This window comes from Oryctolagus cuniculus, chromosome 4 (genome assembly GCF_051225735.1).
Source record: "Oryctolagus cuniculus isolate XC-2025 breed Fujian yellow rabbit chromosome 4, ASM5122573v1, whole genome shotgun sequence".
NCBI lineage: Eukaryota > Metazoa > Chordata > Mammalia > Lagomorpha > Leporidae > Oryctolagus > Oryctolagus cuniculus.
The window spans coordinates 90,600,166-90,623,509 of record NC_142870.1 but is presented as its reverse complement, the minus strand read 5'-3'; the positions used below and the strand labels follow the sequence as shown (position 1 = coordinate 90,623,509).

General features: G+C 44.9%; 1 long non-coding RNA gene across 5 annotated transcripts in view; it reads left to right on the top strand.

The window, feature by feature from the left end:
- Window positions 1-4,033: 4,033 nt before the first annotated feature.
- LOC149127039 (uncharacterized) overlaps window positions 4,034-23,344 on the top strand; it is a 106,735-nt gene continuing 87,424 nt past the window's right edge. The window contains exons 1-4 of one of the 5 annotated variants that reach the window (XR_016232513.1): window positions 4,034-5,011; window positions 5,097-5,243; window positions 9,144-9,247; window positions 9,341-9,464. This is a non-coding gene — a long non-coding RNA (uncharacterized LOC149127039). Of the gene's footprint in view, window positions 5,012-5,096; window positions 5,244-9,143; window positions 9,248-9,340; window positions 9,465-10,701; window positions 11,241-23,344 lie in introns of those variants that run through there. The other 4 variants (XR_016232512.1, XR_016232510.1, XR_016232509.1 and 1 more) reach the window with 4 other exon arrangements.

Sequence of the window (23,344 nt, the reverse complement as noted above, 5' to 3'; positions counted from 1 at the left end):
GTAATCTTAATATTTATACTAATAATTATTATGCTTTTTTATTACTATTATTATTGTGGGAGAGTTGTTAGTTGCTTCCAAGAATCAGACAGATGTCATTGGCAAGTGACTCAATTGCCATCTGATCAAAAACAGGCTCACTTAGAATATATGTGAAGCCCCTTTCCATAAGGGGCCACGCCCATTAAGGCTTCATTATTCACTGCATTTCAGTGAGTCCAGATTTCATCTTTTTTTTTTGGACAGGCAGAGTGGACAGTGAGAGAGAGAGACAGAGAAAGGTCTTCCTTTGCCTAGGCCACCCTCCAATGGCCGCAGCAACAGGCGTGCTGCGGCCGGCGCACCGCACTGATCCGATGGCCAGGTGCTTCTCCTGGTCTCCCATGGGGTGCAGGGCCCAAGCACTTGGGCCATCCTCCACTGTACTCCCTGGCCACAGCAGAGAGCTGGCCTGGAAGAGGGGCAACGGGGACAGAATCCGGCGCCCCGACTGGGACTAGAACCTGGTGTGCCGGCGCTGCAAGGCGGAGGATTAGCCTAGTGAGCCGCGGCGCTGGCCTTTTTATTTTATTTTTGACAGGCAGAGTGGACAGTGAGAGAGAGAGAGAGAGAGAGAGAAGGGGGTTTTCCTTTTGCCGTTGTTTCACCCTCCAATGGCTACTGCGGCCGGCGCATCACACTGATCAGTAAGCCAGGAGCCAGGTGCTTCTTCTGGTTTCCCATGGGGTGCAGGGCCCAAGCACTTGGGCCATCCACCACTGCACTCCCGGGCCATAGCAGAGAGCTGGACTGGAAGAGGAGCAACCGGGACAGAATCTGGCGCCCCCACTGGGACTAGAACCCGGTGTGCCGGCACAGCAAGGCGGAGAATTAGCCTATTGAGCCGCAGCGCCAGCCCAGATTTCATCTATTCTGAAACTGCTGGTTAGGGCAGGAAAGGGATGACTTAGTCCTGAAGCTCCCAGAGCCCTTTGTCTCCCATCACAACGAAGGATCTGCCTCTGGTCTGCATATGACCAGGGGCTTCCAGGAGTACCTCCTTGGCCTGTGGTATCCAATCTCACCTGGCTTGCAGAACCTTTTTTTTTTTTTTTTTTTTTAATTTATTTATTTGAAAGAGTTACACAGAGAGAGAAGGAGAGGCAGAGAGATAGAGGTCTTTCATCCGCTGGTTCACTTCCCAAATGGCCACAACGGCCGGAGCTGCACCGGTCTTGAAGCCAGGAGTCAGAAACTTCCTCCCAGCCTCCCACACGGGTGCAGCGGCCCAAGGACTTGGGCCATCTTCCACTGCTTTCCCAGGCCACAGCAGAGAGCTGGATCGGAAGCGGAGCAGCCGGGTCCCAAACCGGCGCCCATATGGGATGCCAGCACTGCAGGCGGCAGGTTCACCTGCTATACCACAGCGCCGGCTCCTGCAGAACCTTTTTATCATCTGCCGTACACAGCCTCTCCTTTGTCCTTAGAAGACAGGCTTCTTTATTTTACTATTGGTCCTCATGATACTTTTGCTTCTAGTTAATTACAAGTCCAAAATCAGTCTCTTTAATGATTTCCATCTCCCTTGTTGATGAACCACAATCAAGGAAGTTGTAATGATATTTGTAAATGCTGCAGCTTAGCAACAGGGGTTTGCTGTTATTCACCATTGGAATTTAGCCCACCAAAGGCAGCTGATCCAGCCCAGATACACCCAGAGTAAGCATGGGAGTTCATAGGTACTGGGATCCTGGCCCTGCCATCTAGGGGCCACTGTGAATCATTTTCTTCTTTTCCATCTCTTTTGTAAAATGAGTGTACAAGACCTTCACATGAAAAAGGGATTATTGTTTTTAAAGATTTGTTTTGAGGGTAGGGAGAGAAAGATCTTCCACTCACTGGTTCATTCCCCAGATGGCTGTAACAGCCAGGACTGGGCAGGTGGGAGCCAGGAGCTTCATCCAGGTCTTCCATGCTGCTGCTTTTCCTAGAACATTAGTAGGGAGCTGGATCAAAAGTGGAGCAGCTGGAACACAAACTGGTGCCCATGTAAAATGTCAAGCATTCCAGGAGGCATCTTTACTTGCTACGTCACAACACTAGCCTAAACATGGGATCTTAAATGTGAGTGTTCTTTAATAATTAGAAAGTGCCTTACCAAGATCAAATAACATTAAGAGTTTACTAGAGGATATTAGGATTTGAAATAAGAACGATATATATACACGGTGTTTTTGAACTCTAGGCTAGCCCCTCCCTTTCTCTGTTCTTTCCAGTGGCAGAGCAGACAAATGGGCAGCAGTGGGGTTGTTGTGAAGATCAAATAACATGGGATATGCATTTGGAGTTGCTAGAGTCTTGCTCACTTATTCTTCTGTTGTGAATACCCAGGTGTTCACATTTCTGAGCCTCATTTTCATCATCTGAAAAAGGCTGTGCTATTAAAATAAAGCAGTGAGAAAAACCATTGGATTAGACGGCTTTTTAAAAAAGATTTATTTATTGATTTATTGGAAAGGCAGAGTTACAGAGAGGGAGAGAGATAGGGAGGGAGAGAGGGAGGAAGGGAGGGAGAGTGAAAGAGAGATCTTCCATTTGCTGGTTTACTCCCCAGGTGGCTGCAATGGCCGAAGCTGCATTGATCTGAAGCCAGGAGCTTGGAGCTTTCTCTGGGTCTCCCATGTGGGTGCAGGGGCCCAAGGACTTGGGCCATCTTCTATTGATTTCCCAGGCCATAGCAGAGAGCTGGATCAGGAGTGGAGCAACCAGGACCTGAACCAGTGCCCGTACAGGATGCCAGCACTGCAGGCAGCGGTTTTACCTGCTACGTCACAGCACCGACCCCTATTCTGTTTCTAAAGTCCTCTCTGTTGGATAAGAAGGGGGTGACTTTTGGTACATTAGTTAAGTCGCTTCTTGATATGCCTGCATCCTGTATCAGAGTAGCTGGGTTTCAGTCCTTACTCTGCTTCCAGTCTAGCATCTTGTTAATGCACACCTGGGAGGCATTACGTAAGTAATTGCTTAAGTAATCACGTTCCTGCCACTATGTGGGAAGCCTGAATTGAGATCCAGGCTCCTGGATTCAGCCTGGCCCAAGCTTAGGTGCTTTGGGCATTTGGATAGTGAACCAGTTCACAGGAGAACTGTCTCTTTCTGCCTTTCAAATAGGCTCAGTACAAAATGCTGTGCCAAAGGCAAGTCATAATCACTGTGGTAAATTGGAGAAATCTGTGAAGGAAACTGCATTGTTCAGTTTATGATATTAGAAATGCAGTCCTCAGCTTCCAGTCTTAGCCTCCTGCAAAAAAAGACAGGGACAAGGCTGGCCTTGTGGCACAGTGGATTAAGCCACCACCTGGGTGGCTGGCATCTCCTATGAGCACAGGTTCCAGTCCCAGCTGCTTTACTTCTGATTCAGCTCCTTGCTAATGATCCTGAGAAGGCAATGATAATGCTCAAATGCTTGGGCCCCTGCCACCCACGTGAGAGACCCAGGATGGACTTCCAGGATCCTGAATTGGCCTGGCCTAGCCCCAGCTATTCTACTCCATTTGGGGAGTAAACCAGTGGATGGAAATTCTTTCTCTGTCTCCCCTCTTCTAATTCTGCCTTTCAAATAAATACTTAAAAAAAAAAGACAGGAGGCAGAAACAGGACACCTGGCCCCTGAGTATAACCCAGGGCAAGACTTGTCCTAATTTGCCTCCTTATCAATGAGGGGGCCGGTGCTGTGGTACAGTTGATAAAGACGCCACCTGCAGTGCTGGCATCCTATATAGGTGCCGATTTGAATCCAGGTTGCTCCACTTCTGATCCAGCTCTCAGCTATGGCCTGGGAAAACAGTGGAAGATGGCCTAAGTGCTTGGGCCCCTGCACCTGCTTGGGAGACCCGCAAGAAGCTCCTGGCGTCAGATGGGCTCTGGTTATTGCAGCCGTTTGGAGAGTGAACCAGCAGATGAAAGATCTCTCTCTCTGCCTCTTCCTCTCTTTAACGGTGTTTCAAATAAATAAGTAAATCTTTAAAAAACAAAAACAAAAACAAAAACAAAACACCCGGAATGTGGACTCGCTGCTCTCTGAGGCAGTTTTCTGCTGAAGCGCCTATGCATGTAACTTCTTTTAGTGGAACTTCTACCAAGTCCTCTGCACACAGGGAATCAGGCCGGCCTCCTGTGTGTGTGCTGAGCCGCGCCTGGTTAGAGCAGATGGAGTATGTCTATCATGGCGGCGGCGTAACCAGTCTGGTCACTTCAGATGTCTCTCCAATTAACACTCATGGCGGCGGCCAACTGCTCTGGCAGCAGAATGTGCTGGGGAGAAGATGGCGGGAAGGCCCGGGCCTGCTGCCACGCCTATTATCTAAGCCTCCCTGGCAGCAGTGTGCGCAGGAGTGGGAGGGGCCAGCCAGACTTCACAGCGTGTGGGAGGCGGGAGGAGGGTGGTAAAAATGGGAGGTGAGATGCGTGTGGGGAGATTTCTTTAGCTGTGGAGTCCTAGAAAGTTAGAAATGGAAAAGGCTCATTCATTATGAGCCCTTACTATGTACTTGGAGTGCACTTCCTGCTTCCTCCTTCCCATTGTGTCTGGCGCAGCTTGGGACACCTCTTGCTTCCCGAGTGATCTTCCTGCTTCCTGTTTTCCCGCCTCCTGAACTGTGCCCTGAGAGGGAGCCAGAGTGAAACCTCTCAAACGTAAATGTGATTGTGCTGTTTCCCTGCCTTTCAGTGTTTCTCCGTTGCCTTCGTTGCCTTCGGGAAAACTGAAGGAAACGAAACCCCCGTAGCCCGACACTCACAGGCCCCCAGAGATCTGAGGTACCTGAGCTCTCACTTCCCCTTCCCGTCCCACAACCAGCGGTCAGCAGGGAATTACTTGAACCTCCTCCAGCTCGCTGAGTCGTCTCCTTCCCTCTCGTCGCCTGGCAGAGGTGTTCCCCCGTTAAAATTCAACTGCACTGTCACCTCTTCTGGGACACCCTTCAGGAGGCCCCCTAAGTCTACTAACGACTATCAGAGCATCCGCCTCCTGGTAAGGTGACTGCCCTTCCGAGTTGCTCTCCTGCAGGTCCCGGAGATTTCAGAGGGGGTGAGAATGTGCCCATTTGCTGCTTTAGATGTCTGCTCCGGAGGTGAACTGACTTGGACCCTAGATATCTGGTACCCTGGATATTGCCAGAGCTGATTTGCCCAATGTGGCTTTTGTTCGTTTCCTGTGACCTTGGGCAAGGACAGTCACATCACTAGAGATCGGGCAGTGAGTGGTAAGTGCTACTTGGATGAATGAAGAAACCACTGCATTTTCCCGAAGTGGATACATGCCTGGAAAGAGGAAATGACTCACCTGAGCCGGCATGGAGGAAAAGGGACTCTAGGGCATGCGTTGTTTGACTCCTAGTTTGGGGGCTCCTTCTGCCACACTCGCAGGTGATTGCAATAAATCTGTTAGTGTGGTGCTCTCTCCCAGATGGGGTGTGTGTGTACAAATGAGATCCTAAGTTCAACCTGGACCTGCCACATCCCGGTGTTCTACTGAATTCCTGGGCTCGTGGGCTGGGTACTGAGAAATGGACAGCACTGTCAGGGGTGGGCAGTGGTAGAGCAAAGCCATGAAAATACACCAGGTAGCACACTGGTCTGGCAGGGGAAGGAGGTGTGTAGCGTAAAAACCAGTGATGAGGACACGCACAGACTATTTCCCCAGGTGGATGTTATCCGCTGGTCTCCTTGGCCAGGCAATGGCCAGAAGTCTCCCAAAGGCTTCAGCTCTGGAGCACGTAGAAAATCCCTGCCTGTGTTGTTCTTGGGAGAGAAGCTTTGGCTTTGAGGAGTTTTTCCTGAAAAATCAAAACAACTCCTCCCCGAGTGGGCCCAGCTTCCAGGGGCAGCCCGGGAGCTGGGCAGGCTTCCCTGAACCTGGGTGTGAGTGTGAAGGTTCTGGAGTCTCGAGGGGCATCTGAAGGTCAAGCTGTAGGCAATCCAAACCTCTGAGCCTGATTTACAGCTCGGGGCCTCGGCTTCCCTCCCACGCAGCCCACAAACCCCCCTGGTTTCCTTCTGTGCAGGCCAGCAGTCCTTGGAGCTAGGGCAGGAGATCCCAGCTGCGGCTGCTTCTGGCCTGATGTATGGATCCTTCCCAGAGAGCACAGCAGAAGGGAACACACACAAGGGTTCTTGAAAAATGTGGGCTGAGGAGCACTGGTGGAGGCGAGGTCAGAGAGCACCTGGGCTGGCCCCGAGCAGGGACATCGGCCAGCCAGGCCCTCTGCTTGACTTCCTTCCTTCCTCCCTCTTCTGTCCTATTCTCTGCCTCTCCTCCACCTTTCCTTTTCACTGCCTGCCTTATGTGGCTTCCAAACAAAACCACCTATGCAAACCCCAAATATTCCAGGAGATTGTGGGCAGGGGTTTCTGATCTCGCTTTCTGAGCTTCACGCTTCCCTGACCCCCAGGGACCTGCAAGGCCCCTCCTTTTAACGGACCCCCGGGATTCCAGACAGCATTTTAGACACCTCTGCTGAGCTCCAGTGCCCTCAGTGCACACATGCATTGGCTTCGGCCCAGAGATGCGATGGGATTTCTGAAAAATCAAACGGGGAACCTGGAAAGAGTTGGGGCTCCTCTGAGATTCCCCTGGTTCTCTGCTGTGTAGGTAAAGGTACAGCCTCTCCCTAGGATCCACAGTGGGTAAATTTATTTGAAGTAAGGAAATGTCAGTTAGAATTCAATAATCCCTGGGTTAGTAGCTCCAGGAAATTGGCCTCAGGTCAGCCTAGCTGTGTGGCCCTAGCACTGTGACTTCTCTCTCTACTCCTGGAACCCTGGCCTTACCCTATTCCCCCATTGTCTAAGACCCTGTGTTATGTCCACTCTTCTTGCCAATATCCTTGATTTTCTTATGTCATCCACCTAGCAGGGCCTGCTCTTCCCCTGAGCCTGTGTGTGGGACCACGTACCTCCTCCTAGGTCCTCTGACCCCAGTCCCTACCTGCATCCCTCTGCCATTGCTCTCCACCATGCTGAGCATGTCTGCCTGCCACCCAGGCTCCTACCGGAGATTCCTGACTTCACAACTGGCCTGGAAGCCTTTTCCCATTGTCTCAACTTGTGTGCCCAAGGCTGAGCCTCTGGTATTCTTTAGGCGCAGCTGGGAGGAGATGATTATGTTTAAAAGTTCTAGCTGCCCTAAACCCCACTTCTACAACCAAATACCACTGCCTGTGAGCTCCTGGATTTCATGTTAGAAAAATTTGACAGGAGAGCTCAGAAGCAGATACCCGTGAGTTGATTGCCAGGGATTCCCACATCATTTCCAAGGGCACTGCATGAACCACACATTCTCTGTGAATCAACTCTGCCCCAGTTTGTGCCCAGAATCCCCCGAGGCACCTTGGACTCTGAGGTCTAAAATTTTGTGGCTGTTTCTTTTTCTTGCCCAACTTCATAGCCTTTACTCTGCTGAGGGGCAGATCCAGCCCTTTTATAGCCTCAGGAAGCCCTTCCATGGTCTGTACTTGTCTGCTCGGGCTGTGTCCTGCTGCCTCTTTGCAATACTTGTACTGTAGACATCTTTGGGAAGCCCACATCATGTGTTGGAGTGCCTGGATTCAAGTCACAGCTCAGTTTTCCATTCCAGATTGCTGCTAATGCAAACCTTGGGAAACAGTAGTGGAGACTTGGATTGAGTTCAGTACCCCTGGCTTCAGTCTGGCCCAGCCCATCCCTGGCCTAGCGGTCACACAGAGTGAGCCTGCAGATGGAAGATCTCACTCATTCGCTCTCCTTCCCTCACCCACCAGAATACTGATCCCAGGCCACTGCCAGAGACCGGAGAAGTCAACTTGGTTCCCCCCTGACAAAGGCTAGCACGAGTATCACAGGGCTGTTTGACTTCAACTCAGTGCTGTGAACACTCCCAAGAACAGTTGGCCCTCCAGGCTTACTTTCTGAATCTGACTCTGCAGGTTAGGGCTGGGGAGAAAGCACAGGTTTCCCAGAGTCAGCATGACTGTTCCCTGGGGCTTGGGGAAGGGCCTGGAGAACAGTGCACGTGCCTGTCTCAGTTTGCTTTTATAGATTACATCTAAATGATGCGTTCTATTCTAGAGCAATGTGCTGGATTGGAACAACTAGGGCAGGAGGCATGAAGCCAGACTTCTTTCCCCAAAGCTGCTGAGTTAGCTGCTTTAGGACTCCAAGTTCCAGACCAGAGAGAACAACCAATTTCTCCTTTTTCCAACTCAATGTATGTTAATAAGTTTTTCAAAACATACACAGCCTAAATATTTCCCACAACATTTTTTTTTAAGATTTATTTTATTTAATTGAAAGGCAGAGTTAGAGTCTTCCATCCATTGGTTCACTCCCCAAATGGCTGTAATGGCCAGGGCTGAGCTACGCCAAAGCCAGGAGCTAGGAGCTTCCTCCAGGTCTCCAGTGTGGGTACAGGGGCCAAGTATTGGGCCATTTTCTGTTGCTTTCCTGGGCGCATTAGCAGGGAGCTGGATCAGAAGTGGAACAGCCAGGATTTGAAAAGGTACCAATATGGGATGCTGGCATAGTAGGCAGTGGCTTTACCTGCTGTGCCACAATGCTGGCCTCAGTATTTCCTAAAACTGTTTTTCACCTAAAGGCTCATCTAATTTTCAAACTCCACCAGGTTGGCAAGGCAGGATCTTGTCCTCCTCTTAAAGGGTAGCAATCTGTGACCCAGAGAAATTCAGGGACCCAGAGCCAAGTAGCAGCAGAGGCAGGCCCATGGTGTACACCTATTCCCTTCCACCTAGGATTCTTTGTCTCTCTTTCACTTCAAACTTCAGCACTGATTTCCAGCTTCTGCTTAAGTTGCATCATTTCCAGTCAGACACATTCAGCATCAGCATTCAGCATCAGTGACTAGGCTGGTCAGAAGTTACACCCGGAGGCAGTGTCTCTCTCCCTCAGAGCAGCTGAGCTGCCCAGGGCCTGGGAGGCTGGAGACACAGTTGGACAGGAGCATGTGGGGCATAGTTTGTTCCCAGCACACTCTGGGAACAGGTTCAGGAGAGAATGGATAGGGAGAGGACCTAGGAAACAACACAGAAAGAAATAGTGTTGAGCAAGTGAAAGAGGAGTGGGATTCCCTGCCAGTACATGTCAGTTTGTTTTTTCTATTTTTGTTCTAGGCTACAGGAAGGAGAACGGAAGGGAGAGCTCTTACCAGAGGCTTTTGGGTCGTTGCTTGTGCAACTCGTACCACAAGTTATAAAGAATATGAACAGACTGATTGGTAAGACCTATTTAATGTCTGAGTTTTCATTAAAGTGATACATCCACAGGGTTAGAACTGGTGCAGACATGCTTATCTTTGTGTTTTCCGTAGGATAATGTTCCAGTTTCAGGTAGGGAAGGCACCGTTTTCAGAGAGAAAGCCTGTGGCAACACTTTAAGTTGGATTATGTTGACTCCATCCTAAAGACAAATTCTCCAGAAGGCATGGAACAAAGGTGACAATTTCCAGATTCATGTCCTTCCTGTTACAACCATTACTGCTCTAGTTTTTATTGTGATTGTCTCTATGAGTCTAAATAGTGTGCTTATAAATGTAATCATTTCTTGTCTTACTTTACTCAACAGTAAGTATCTACTGAGCACCTGCTATGGGTGAAGCTCTGTTCTAGCCAATGGGGAGCTTATTTTATTAATCGGTGCCCTGCTAAGATAAGGATTTAGTTCACGTAAAACAGCACCTCCTTTGAGTACAGTTATACCCCTAATTTCAGTTTGGAAGACAAGACTTAAAGGAATAAGGTAGTTCACTGGGCAGGATGAAGGTGAAAGAGGAAGAGAGGATTAAAGGACTAGGACATTAGTTATTTCTTGAAAGTAGAGGACTTGGAAAAACATTGAAAGTAAGTTTCTGGCCTGTGCCGCGGCTCACTAGGCTAATCCTCCGCCTAGCGGCGCTGGCACACCGGGTTCTAATCCCGGTCGGGGTGCTGGATTCTGTCCCGGTTGCCCCTCTTCCAGGCCAGCTCTCTGCTGTGGCCAGGGAGTGCAGTGGAGGATGGCCCAAGTGCTTGGGCCCTGCACCCCATGGGAGACCAGGAAAAGTACCTGGCTCCTGCCATCGGATCAGCGCAGTGTGCCGGCTGCAGTGCGGCCATTGGAGGGTGAACCAATGGCAAAGGAAGACCTTTCTCTCTGTCTCTCTCTCTCACTGTCCACTCTGCCTGTCCAAAAAAAAAAAAAAAAAAAAAAAAGTAAGTTTCTGAAATGTCATTAGAAACCTAGACATTGGAACACTGTAAAGTGATGAGACTGAGGACTGCTGAGTGTGCTTGACTGGGTGTGGTTGGGTGGTAAAGGTAAAGATTTATACACAGGTCTCCTATAAGGAAGGACTCCTGGAAATTGGAAAGGAAGCTGCTCATCTGGAATGCATACTCTCGGGAAGTTATTTGACAGCTGCTATGGTTTGGAGGTGGTTTGTCCCCCAACAGTCCATTTGTGAAAGATTGGTCCTGAGTGTTAAAATGTTAAAAAAGGTGGTGGGACCTTTAAGAAGTAGGATCTGGAGGAAGAGCACTGGGGATGCTGCCCTCAGAAGGAATTAAGGCGGTTACCACTGGGCGCTCAGTGAGCTCTTGAGACAGGATTGTCATAAAGAGGAAGACTGGCCCCTCTCCCCACTCTGGCTTTCTATCTCACCATGTGATTTTATTCTCTTACACCTACTTCTAGCTGATGCCAGCTGCCTTGTGAAAAAGCCAAGGGGGTCCTCACCAGAACCTAGCGAATGCCAGTGCCTTGAGCCTCAAAAACTATGAGAGAAATATACCTCTTTTCTTTACAAATTACCCAGCCTCGAGTATTTTGTAACAGCAGTGGAAAATGGACAAAAAAACCTGACTGCCTGGGAGTAGACAACCAAGACAGAAAGGGACCTGGGTTTCAGACCCAAGTTTAGCACTTAATAATTTTGTCTTTTTACCTGTCTGCATTTCAGCTCTCTCATTGATACATTAGCAATGAGTCCAGCTTTTCTGTGTTAATATGAAGGTGAAATCATGTACTGATAATCCAACTGCAAATAGGCATACAGTGAATTATTAGGGAGCAAGTGCAAAGAATGCCTGAATGAGATTCTATAAATACAGTTTCATTGTGCATTATTAATTTTCCTTTCTAAAAATCAATGACTTCTGCCACTAATTTGGCATTGTAATAATTCTTATTCATACTCTGGATAATAGGAGGAATCACAATCATGCTGTCTGGTGGGAAGACAGCATGAAAGAGGTCTGGAAGACAGCATAAATAAATCTCCAGAAGCTTAAGGATGAATTTTGTCTTTGATACTCAGAGTTGGATGATTTGTTCTGTGCTGCACTTAGAAAAAGCTTACTGGATGGTGGGCTTTCATGCTAATGCATCATCACAAAATAATTTCCCTGTTTTGTGTAAGTAGCTCAATTCAAGTAAACCAAAATGTATTAAAAGCTTCCTCTTGCCAGGAACAGTGTTGATGAAAGACTGTTCATGGATGAATGTGACCTTCACTCTGCCAGTTAGCAACTCAATGGTAGAACAGGAGAAAACACAGTTGAATCAAGATGATCACAGGCCAGTTTTGACATAGATGTATGATTGTGCGCAATGGAAAATACAAAGAAGAAAATATTTGTTCTAAGTGGGGGTACCTAGGACATTCATGTCAGGAAGGTGTAGTTTAAACTGAATCTTAAAAACTTGTTAGGACTTTGACAGAATTAGAGGGTGAGGGGTTCGACCAAACAGCGGAGGACTGGGAGAGTTTTTGAAGAGCAGAGGTTTGAAGTTTGGTGGAAGTGAGTAATGTAGAAGTGATCTGGAGTCATACAAGGGTGGAGGACCCTGAAACCCAGCTGAGGTTTGATTTAGTTCTGTGGACAACAGTGCCTTTGGAGCTGCTAACATAGATCAGACCAGAGTCAGGCTTTTGGGATAAATGTACGTCATTCACAAACCAATGTAGACATGCTTTCCTTTCCTGCTCCACAATGGGATGGTTCTGGGGAGGAAGAGAAAGCAAAGTCTTCTGGGACAGATGTCACTGACTCCTCCAGAAATCACTCTTGACTTTGTTTTGTAAGTATCCAATCACTTGTTCCTTTCCCCAGTCACCCAATCAGTGAGATCCAATAAATCATTATGAATTCCAGCTTTAGTAATAAATATTCTTCAGTTTACATATGATATTCAAAAAATCACAAATAACCATGCTATATGTATGAATTTCTCGAAGGTAGTTTTGATGGGAAAATAGCATTCCATCAACTAGCTTGTCAGAAGCTGAATCTTTACAAATGACAGGAAAGTATTGTTGCAATATTTAAAAAAATAATTAGAATATATATTTTCTTGCAAGCCACTCCATATTAATAAGGGGAAGAAAGTCCATGTACCCACTCTGAGTATACAGATGAAAGTACCTCTTTATTGTGGGTAGCAGGGTAGCACAATGGGTAAGCTCAGTCCTTTGGTGTCAGACTGGGTTAAATTTGCCTTTTGTGAGGGTGGTGATAGTGTTTGGCTTAGCAGTTAAGTTGCCCCATGGAATGCCCATTCTCATATCAGAGTGACTGCTTCTGATTTAGCTTTCTGCAAATACACATCCTGGGAGGCAGCAGATAATAGCTCAGTTAGTCGGGTCCCTGCTACCCATGTAGGAGACCTAGATGGAGTTTTGGGTTACTGGCTTTATCCTGGTCCTGCCCTTGCTATTGCAGGCATCTGGGGAGTGAACCAGCAGATGGAAATGCATGCGCGTGCTCTCTCTCTTTCTCTCTCTCTTTGTTTCTACCTCTCTGCCTTTCAAATAAAATAAATTAACTTTTAAAAAATCCTGGTTTGTCCCTATGACTTATAAGTCTTCAGGTAAGCAGTCTCATTGAGCTTTAGCTAATCCACCTGTAATGTGGGGATGGAAACAATATTCTATCAGAGTTGTTACAAAGACTAAATGAGTCAAAATAAGAAAGCTGTTAGGGGCTGGTGCTGTGGCGCAGTGGGTTAAAGCCCTGGCCTGAAGCACCGGCATCCCATATTGGCGCTGGTTCAAGTCCCGGCTTCTCTACTTCCAATCCAGCTCTCTGCTATGGCCTGGGAAAGCAGTAGAAGGTGGCCTAAGTCCTTGGGCCCGTGCACCCACGTGGGAGACCTGGAAGAAGCTCCTGGCTTTAGATCAGCATAGCTCCGGCCATCGTGGCCATCTGGGGAGTGAACCAGCAGATGGAAGACCTCTCTCTCTGTCTCTAAAAGCTGTTTAACAATAGCTGCTATATTATAAATGCTTGCAAGCAAGGGAGGAACCTAAGTGTGTTTTGGGGCTTATATAGTTTCACCTAATTTAATATTGATAATTCTTTTTGTAGTTTGTTGTTATTAAGCAAATTATATTGATAAGGAAATTTTGTGTAGTTAGGTGACCTTGTTGGGGATCACCCAGTCAGGAAGTGGCCCCCTGAGACTGGCACCCAGGTTGATATGGCTCTAACCAAGTTCCCACCCAGCTTAATGAATTCCCTACATTAGGCATATTGCAAGCAAGACTGGTTGATCAAGTTTTTCTGATCAGTTTGGCTATGTCTTATTATGGATTGTGATGGGTGAGAATACATTTTCTATTTTATTTTCTCTAATATAAACAGTGTAGGCAGTTTTTACAGATTAGACAGACTCGTGCTCCATAGATGAGATGCATTGTCAGCTCCATTGCAGAACCAGAGACAGAGGTAAAGCAGCCCGCAGAGTTCTGAGGGAAAATGGAGCAGCAATTGAAGTTTAAAATCCACCTGTCACATTCAGTCAGTGAATGATTGCAATCTCTTACACGTGGAGAACTCACCTGTCACAAAATCCTTCCCCATATATACACATTAACTACTTCTCATAACATCTTGAGATTACTCAGGCAAGGACTAGCCCCTGGGCTTAACACCTGAAACTGAGGTCTAAGGAAATCAAGAGACCTGAGCAGGTTTTGAAATTGTGCATTTTCTCATCCAATGTTGCTGCCTCCTATGGTAAGAGAAGGAATATCAACATTAAAGAGAGTAAATCACTTTGGAATTGAGGTGAAAGTATTGAGGCCGGCGCCGTGGCTCACTAGGCTAATCCTCCACCTAGCGGCACCGGCATACCAGGTTCTAGTCCCGGTCGGGGCACCGGATTCTGTCCCGGTTGCCCCTCTTCCAGGCCAGCTCTCTGCTGTGGCCCGGGAGTGCAGTGGAGGATGGCCCAAGTGCTTGGGCCCTGCACCCCGTGGGAGACCAGAAGAAGCACCTGGCTCCTGCCATCGGATCAGCGCAGTGTGCCGGCCGTGGTGGCCATTGGAGGGTGAACCAACAGCAAAAGGAAGACCTTTCTCTCTGTCTCTCTCTCTCACTGTCCACTCTGCCTGTCAAAAAATAAAAAAAAAAGAAAATATTGAGCAGATGTCTGAGGTTGTGCAGGATGCTATGATGGTATTCTAAGGCTGTTGGCCTTGCAGTAATACTTTGGTTTCTATAGAAAGGCTCAAGCTAAATACTTTAGGGTATTAAAAAGAGCAAAAGATTCATCTTGATTGTTAGCCAGTAGAACAGGATCCACCTTCCTCCAGACATAGTTAAGTTCCCGAAGTGGATCAGAGTGTGAGTCAGGGAAAAAATCACATTGCTTTTGACATCAGACCACTTTTTTATCTGTGTGCTTCTTTGATTGATTCAAGTGGGAAGTAATTCTGGCAACTTCTGACCCCAGACTTTGAAAGCAGTTAATTTAAAAGATTCATTCTTGGTGTATCTGTAAAGGGCCAGTTCTACAACCATAAGTTTCCTGAAGGAAGCAGTTGGTTAAGTTCTCATCCTGCCTTTGTTTTTCCCTTTTTTAAAAAGATTATTTATTGGGGCTGGTGCTATGGTGCAGTGGATTAGAGCCCAGAGCCTGCAGTGCTGGCATCCTGTTTGGGTGTGGGTTTGAGTCCTGGCTGCTGCACTTCCTATCCAGCTCCTTGCTAATGTGCCTAGGAAAGCAGCAGAGGATGGCCCAAGTCCTTGGGCCTCTGAACCCATGTGGGAGACCCAGAAGCTGCTCCTGGCTTCAGATTAATCGGCTCAGCTCCGGCCAGTGTGACCATTTGGGGAGTGAACCAGCAGATGGAAGACCTCTCTGTCTGTCTCTACCTCTCTCTGTAACTCTATCAAATACATAAGTTTTTAAAAAAAGAGTTACAAAGAGAGGGAGAGACAGAAAGAAAAGTATTCCATCTGCTGGTTCACTCCCCAAATGGCCACACTGGCTGGAGCTGAGACAATCTGAAGCCAGGAGCCAGGAGCTTCCTCTGGATCCCCTATGTGGGTGCAGGGGCCCAAGCACTTGGGCCATCCTCCACTACCTTCCCAGATATAAGCAGAGAGCCAGATTGGAAGAAGAATAGTCGGGACATGAACTGGTGTCCACATGAGATGCTGGTGCCGCAGGCAGAGGCTTAGCCTATTAAGGCACAGTGCTGACTCCTATTTTTCCTTTTCAAAGACAACTCTGAGAGTATGTCTACAGCCCTGCAGCCTCATCCCTTCCCATTCCTAACTCTAGATGATTTGTCAGAAACAATGTTCTCTCCGTTGACTGTCATGGCTGGCTAATCCTGTGGCACCCTTCACCTAGGGGAGAATTTTCACACCAGTCTGATACTTGGGTGGGTTTTCTCATCACTTAAGTTTAGAATCATTTAGGGGTATAAATCTGTCAGTCAAAGCTAAAACTTTGTTTTAGTAGAATCTCGCTATATTGAATGGGATATTTCCCCCCAAATCTACCTTATTCTTAATGGAGACACAAGGTTCAAAGTGGCCAAAGAGTTCTTAGTTTTGACTTCTAGGAGTGTGGAGAGGGAGAAAGTTGAGGGAAGGTAAGCTCAGGATTCATGTGCTGCTTTGAAAGACACAGCAGAAGGAGAGAGAGTCAAGAAAACCCTTAAGGTTAGAGAGGTGGTTTTTCAGGATCTAAGAGGAGAACCTACATTTTTGACAATGATCCAATGACATGAATAACATGATTCTGCCAGCCAATGTCCAGAAAAGGAGGCCAGTATTGCGTCTTATTGGCCTAGAGGATTCTGGGACCATGATCTGTAGCTTAGGATGCATCACTGCACTAAAGCAAAAGGTGGGAGTGTGTCCTAGCATGTTCTCAGGACTCTGAAGTGGCTCACTAACTCCAGCTGCCCACTGGGTGCAAATACCACCTAAATCCACATCTTAGTACTGTATCCCGCTTTCTGCTGGAGAGTTCTCCCAAATGGCTCTTGAACACAGGTATCCATTCAAACTATCTTACTTTCATGCCCAAATCTCTCTCCTCTGGCTATGTTTGCAATATCTGCTTACCAGTCACCTCTTTCACCCACCCTCCCAGGTAGAACTGATGGTTGTTGCTGAATTCTCTGTATTTGCTTATTTTATACAATTCTATCCACCCATTCTACAGCCAAAACGTCTTTGATCTTTTCATTCCTACACAGTTTCCCCATCTGATCCTTCATTGCATTTTGCATGGACCACTTTAGCAGCCTCTCAGTAATGTCTCTCCCATCTCTCTTTCCACCCATTAACTCTTTACTGAGATTTTTGAGCCACTTTTCTGAGGCTCAGCTCTGGTGATTGTAATTCTCTTCTTCAAAAGCCATGGCTGGCTCCTCTGCTATTCCTTAGCATCTCACTCATGGCAAACACTGATGTGCTGCTCATCACCATTTCTATTCTTATCTGGTTTTCTCTTTGCTTCTGATTATATTAAGCTATCCCCCTGGAATTCTCTTCTCCTATATTCAAAATCTTTTTTCAAGGGACTGTTCAAGTCCTGCTTCTTTTGGCAAGAGTTATACATTTATTCAATAAACAACTTAGAAATATTTACTATGCACCCCTAGGTATAGGCACTATAGTAGGTATTGGTGAGCCAGCCATGAACAAGACAAATGTTGTCATTCAGAGTGTATTGGAGGAGTATACTTGAAACAAATATTAATTTGAGTGTCCAGCAGTGTGTGCTTATGTGATAACAAGATGAGATGGAGTTCTCTTTGTAACATGTATTACAAATGCCCCAAGACAATCTTCATTCCTTTTCTGTAGGTCTTTGTGGAGACCAAGGTACCTTTTACCAAACATCCAGCAGAGATTACAGGAACACACATTCAACTCCCTCCTCTTTTCCCCTAAATCCTTAGGCATAAACCATCCCCCCGGGATAGCAGACTCTCTGCCAGTTTTGAGTTGTTTGACCATGTTCTAGTCTGAGCTAATTTTGTAAGTCAAATTGCTTAAGAGTGAATATGAAATCTTTGACTGAAGCCCAAATGTATAAATACCCATCACATTTCCTTCCTCCCCAATTTTGCAATCATCCAAAAAAGCTGTTCATGTTGTCCAGCATAATTAGTTATTTATACATCCTCATGTGGTCCATTGTTCAGAATTAAATTGTCTGGTATACAGAATTTCTCTTGCAAGGCTTGTTTTGCCATTTTACTGCTTTTTGGAAGCTGTTTGTAAATATGTCCTTGTGGAACCTTTCAGGATCCATCTGAGCACATCCAGGATTATGGGGGGAAAAAGCCAGTCCATGTAAGCAAACATGCCCTCTGAGGTCTCACATCATCCCCTGCCTCCTAGCACAAGGGTTGCCAAACTGTTCGTTCTTCCCTTGGAGACCCAAGGGAAACAAAATGAAGACAAACACAGTCATGGAAAGGTAGAAGTGGAAATCATCTTAGAGACCTAGTCACTAGATTCTAGGGGCTCCATTTTGCTCAAGAGGAAGCTGGTCCTCAGAAAAGGGAAATGAAAGGGATTGGCCCACAGCCTCTTGTGGGCTAGTGCAGAGCCAGACCCAAACCTCTTCAGCTGATGCCATGCTTTTTCTCCCAACCCACTGACTGTCCTGGTACAGGACTGACCTCCAGTCATGGCTGGACTTCCTATATTTGTCCTTGAACATATGGTACCAGACAATTACACTCTAGACACTCGTATCTGTATTTTATATCTCTTTAGTCTCCTCCAAAATGGCTTGGCAATGAGCTGTTGTTGATGAGTGCTGCCCATCATGCACTGGTTCTTCATTCTTTTCTGTACTTCTTCTGTGGTCAGAGATCCCTGATGATCATCCAATTTTGTATAAAATGAGACTTGTTTCTCAGTGAGGGTCTGAAGTACTCTGCGTATTGAGAGATAGCTGTAAGTTGTCTATGTATGGTTTTTCTTGATGTATGTTCCATGTGCACATGAAAAGGATGAATATTTTGCATTGAGCAACTATAAATGTCAATTAGATCACATGGTTGATGATGCTTTTCTTTGTCCTTGTTGGTTTTCCATCCGTGAATTTTAGATTGTGGAATCTGTAATATCACCTTTGATTGTTCAGAGTCTTCAGGTTTTCTTTCCATGTGATAATAAAGATCCCGATTCTCATCTTAGAACAGGACTTTCTGACCAGCTGGGTTAAGGGTCAGTAGATGAGAATTTCTGGAATAGTTGATTGGTCAGATGGTGTGATTTGAAGAATCTTAAAGTTCTCCTCCCAACAACGCATATGGGCTGTCATATGGAAACCTACTACAAAGGTCGTATATGAATTCTCATTGGAATAAGACTTCTTGTTTTACTTTTGAAATATCACATCAGCTAGTCAACATCATAACAATTTTTTTCTTTTTTTTAAACTTTTATTTAATGAATATAAATTTCCAAAGTACAGCTTATGGATTACAATGGCTCCCCCTCCCATAATTTCCCTCCCACCCGCAACCCTCCCCTTTCTTGCTCCTTCTCCCCTTCCATTCACATCGAGATTCATTTTAATTTCTCTTATATACAGAAGATCAGTTTAGTATATATTAAGTAAAGATTTCAAAGGTTTGCACCCACATAGAAACACAAAGTGAAAAATACTGTTTGAGTACTAGTTATAGCATTAAATCATAATGTACAGCACATTAAGGGCCGAGATCCTACATGAGGAGTAAGTGCACAGTGACTCCTGTTGTTGACTTAACAATTTGACACTCTTGTTTATGGCATCAGTAATCTCCCTAGGCTCCAGTCATGAGTTGCCAAGGCTATGGAAGCCTTTTGAGTTCACCGACTCTTATCATATTTAGACAAGGTCATAGTCAAAGTAGAAGTTCTTTCCTCCCTTCAAAGAAAGGTACCTCCTTCTTTGATGACCCGTTCTTTCCACTGGGATCTCACTCACAGAGATCTTTCATTTAGGTCATTTTTTTTTTAATTGTCTTGGCTTTCCATGCCTAAAATACTCTCATGGGCTTTTCAGCCGGATCCGAATGCCCTAAGGGCTGATTCTGAGGCCAGAGTGCTGTTTAGGACATGTGCCATTCTGAGTCTGCTATGTATCCCACTTCCCATGTTGGATTGTTCTCTCCCTTTTTTGTTCTATCGGTTAGTATTTTCAGTCTTGTTTATGTGATCCCTTTGATTCTTAGTCCTATGATTATGATCAATTGTGAACAGAAATTGATCACTGGAACTAGTGAGATGGCATTGGTACATGCCACCTTGATGGGATTGAATTGGAATCCCCTGGTGTGTTTCTAACTCTGCCATTTGGGGCAAGTCAGCTTGAGCATGTCCCAAATTGTACATCCCTTGCCTCTCTTATTCCCACTCTTATATTTAACAGGGATCACTTTTCAGTTAAGTTTCAACACTTAAGAATAACTGTGTATTAATTACAGAATTAAACCAATAGTATTAAGTGGAACAGACAAAAAAAAATACTAAGAGGGATAACGTATTAAGTTTTTCATCAACAGTCAGGACAAGGGCTGATCAACTCACCGTTTCTCTTACTGTCCAATTCACTTTAACAGGTTTCCTTTTTGGTGCTCAGTTAGTTGTCGCCGATCAGGGAGAACATATGATATTTGTCCCTTTGGGACTGGCTTATTTCACTCAGCATAATGTTTTCCAGATTCCTGCATTTTGTTGCAAATGACCGGATTTCATTATTTTGACTGCTGTATAGTATTCTATAGAGTACATGTCCCATACTTTCTTTATCCAGTCTACTGTTGATGGGCATTTGGGTTGATTCCAGGTCTTAGCTATTGTGAATTGAGCTGCAATAAATATTAAGGTGCAGACCGTTTTTTTGTTTCCCAATTTAATTTCCTTTGGGTAAATTCCAAGCAGTGGGATGGCTGGGTTGAATGGTAGGGTTATATTCAGGTTTCTGAGGAATCTCCAGACTGACTTCCATGGTGGCTTTACCAGTTTGCATTCCCACCAACAGTGGGTTAGTGTCCCTTTTCCCCCACATCCTCACCAGCATCTGTTGTTGGTAGATTTCTGAATGTGAGCCATTCTCACTGGGGTAAAGTGAAACCTCATTGTGGTTTTGACTTGCATTTCCCTGATTGCTAGTGATTCTGAACATTTTTTCATGTGCCTGTTGGCCATTTGGATTTCCTCTTTTGAAAAATGTCTATTGAGGTCCTTTTCCCATTTCTTAAGTGGGTTGTTTGTTTTGTTGTTGTGGAGTTTCTTGATCTCTTTGTAGACTTTGGTTATTAATCCTTTATCTGTAGCATAGTTTGCAAATATTTTTTCCATTCTGTCGGATGCATCTTCACTCTCCTGACTGTTTCTTTTGCAGTACAGAAACTTCTCAATTTGATGCAATCCCAATAGTTAATTTTGGCTTTGACTGCCTGTGCCTCGGTTCTTTTCCAAGAAGTCTTTGCTTGTGTCAATGTCTTGTAGGATTTCTTTGATGTTCTCTAATAATTTGAATGCATTGGGTCATAGATTTAGATCATTAATCCATAAATCCTACCTGGTCTGGGTGGATGATCTTTCTGATGTGTTGTTGTATTCTATTGGCCAGAATTTTATTGAGGATTTTTGCGTCTATGTTCTTCAGGGATATTGGTCTATAATTTTCTTTCAATGCTGCATCTTTCTCTGGCTTAGGGATTAAGGTGATGCTGGCTTCATAGAAAGAATTTGGGAGGATTCCATCTTTTTCAATTGTTCTGAATAGTTTGAGAAGAAATGGAGTTAGTTCTTCCTAAATGTCTGGTAGAATTCAGCAGTGAATCCATCTGGCCCTGGGCTTTTCTTTGTTGGGAGGGCCTTTATTACTGTTTAAATTTCTTTCTTCGTTATGGGTCTATTTAGGTTTTCTATGTCTTCCTGGTTCAGTTTAGGTAGATCGCATGTGTCTAGGAATCTGTCCATTTCTGATAGATTTCCCTGTTTGCTGGCATACAAGTCCTTGTAGTAATTTCTGATGATTCTTTTTATTTCTGTGGTGTCTGTTGTTACATTTCCTTTTTCACCTCTGATTTTATTGATTTGGGCCTTTTCTTTTTTTAGTTAGTTGAGCCAATTGTGTGTCAATTTTATTCATTTTTTCAAAAAACCAGCTCTTCACTTGGCTGATTTTTTGTAATTTTTTTCAGATTCAATCCTGTTGATTTCTTCTCTGATTTTAATTATTTCTCTTCTCCTACTAGATTTGGGTCTGGTTTGCTGTAGGTTTTCTAGATCCTTGAGATGCACTGAAAGCTCATTTATTTGGTGCCTTTCCAATCTCTTGATGTAGGCACCTATTGCTATAAACTTTCCTCTCAAAACTGCTTTTGCCGTATCCCATAAGTTTTGATATGTTGTGTTGTTATCGTCATTTACTTCCAGAAAGTTTTTGATTTTTCTTTTGATTTCTTCTATGACCCAGTGAACACCAGGAGCATGTTGTTCAGTCTCCATTTGTTTGTGTATGCTCTAGGGATTCCTGAGTTGCTAATTTCCAGCAGCATTCCATTGTGGTCTGAGAAGCTGCATGGTATGATTCTAATTCTTTTAAATTAAATTTGCTGAGACTTGCTTTATGGCCTAGTATGTGGTCAATCCTAGAGAAGGTTCCATGCACTGCTGAGAAGAATGTAAAATCTTTAGCTGTAGGATATAAAGTTCTGTAGATATCTGTTAGATCCATTTGGGCAATAGTGTCTATTAAATCTGCTGTTTCTTTGTTGATCTTCTGTCTGGATGATCTATTTCTGAGAGTGGAGTGTTGAAGTCCCCCAGTACTATTGTATTGGAATCTAAGTCTCCCTTTAAGTCCCTTAGCATATCTTTTAAACAAACCGGTGCCCTGTAATTAGGCGTATATACATTTATAATAGTTACATCTTCCTGTTGAATTGAACCCTTAATCATTATATTGTGCCCCTCTTTGTCTCAACAGTTTTTGTGTTAAAGTTTATTTTGTCTGATATTAATATGGCTACACCTGCTTTTTTTTGGTTTCTGTTGGCATGGAATATCTTTTTCCAGCCTTTCACTTTCAGTCTGTATGCATCTATGTTGGAAAGATGTGTTTCTTGTAAGCAGCAAATAGATGGGTTTTGTTCCTTAATCCATTCAGCCAGTCTGTGCCTTTTAACTTTAGAGTTCAGTCCATTAACGTTCAATGTGACTATTGATAGGTAGTGACTTTGCCCTGCCATTTTCCCAAAGATATTTTCTAGTATATGCTTTGAGCTTCCTATGCTCTTTTACTGGTAGGTTTTCTTCCTTTACCTTCTTTCATATTGATGGACATGTTTCTGAGTGTAACACATCTTTTGCAGGGCTGGACGAGTGGCAACAAATTCTTTCAATTTCTGTTTGCTATGAAAGGTCTTTATTTCACCTTCATTCACAAATGAGAGCTTTGAACATCATTACATTTAAAACTCATTATCTTCCTATGTTACTCATAAAAGTCCTCAGATTATCTATAGTAACCACATATTAATAAAATTTATTGGATTTTAAATCTATTTACTACCTTATATTTTAAATTATTAAATATGTAACCATACAAAAAAGATATAACAGATGTCATGTACTCACCATCAGAATTAACAGATGCTAACATTTTGCCATATTTGCTTCAGATTTCTTTTTTTCTTAAAAGAAATTAAACATAACACACATAGTTAAAGCCTTCCATTTCTTCTTCCTCACTCCTTTCCCTCCCACCTTCTACAGAGGAAACTACCTTGAATTTGGTGGCTATTATCGCCATGAATTTATTTATTTATTTAAAGATTTACTTATTTATTTGAAAGGTAGAGTTACAGAGAGGCAGAGGCAGAGAGAAAGAGAGAGAGGTCTTCCATCCACTGGTTTACTCCCCAGGAGGCCGCAATGGCTGGAGATGCACCTGTCTGAAGCCAGGAGTCAGGAACTTCTTCCAGGTCTCCCATGCTGGTGCAGGGGCTTATGGACTTGTGCCATCTTCTACTGCTTTTTAGGCCAGAGCAGAGAGCTGGATCAAAAGTGGAGCA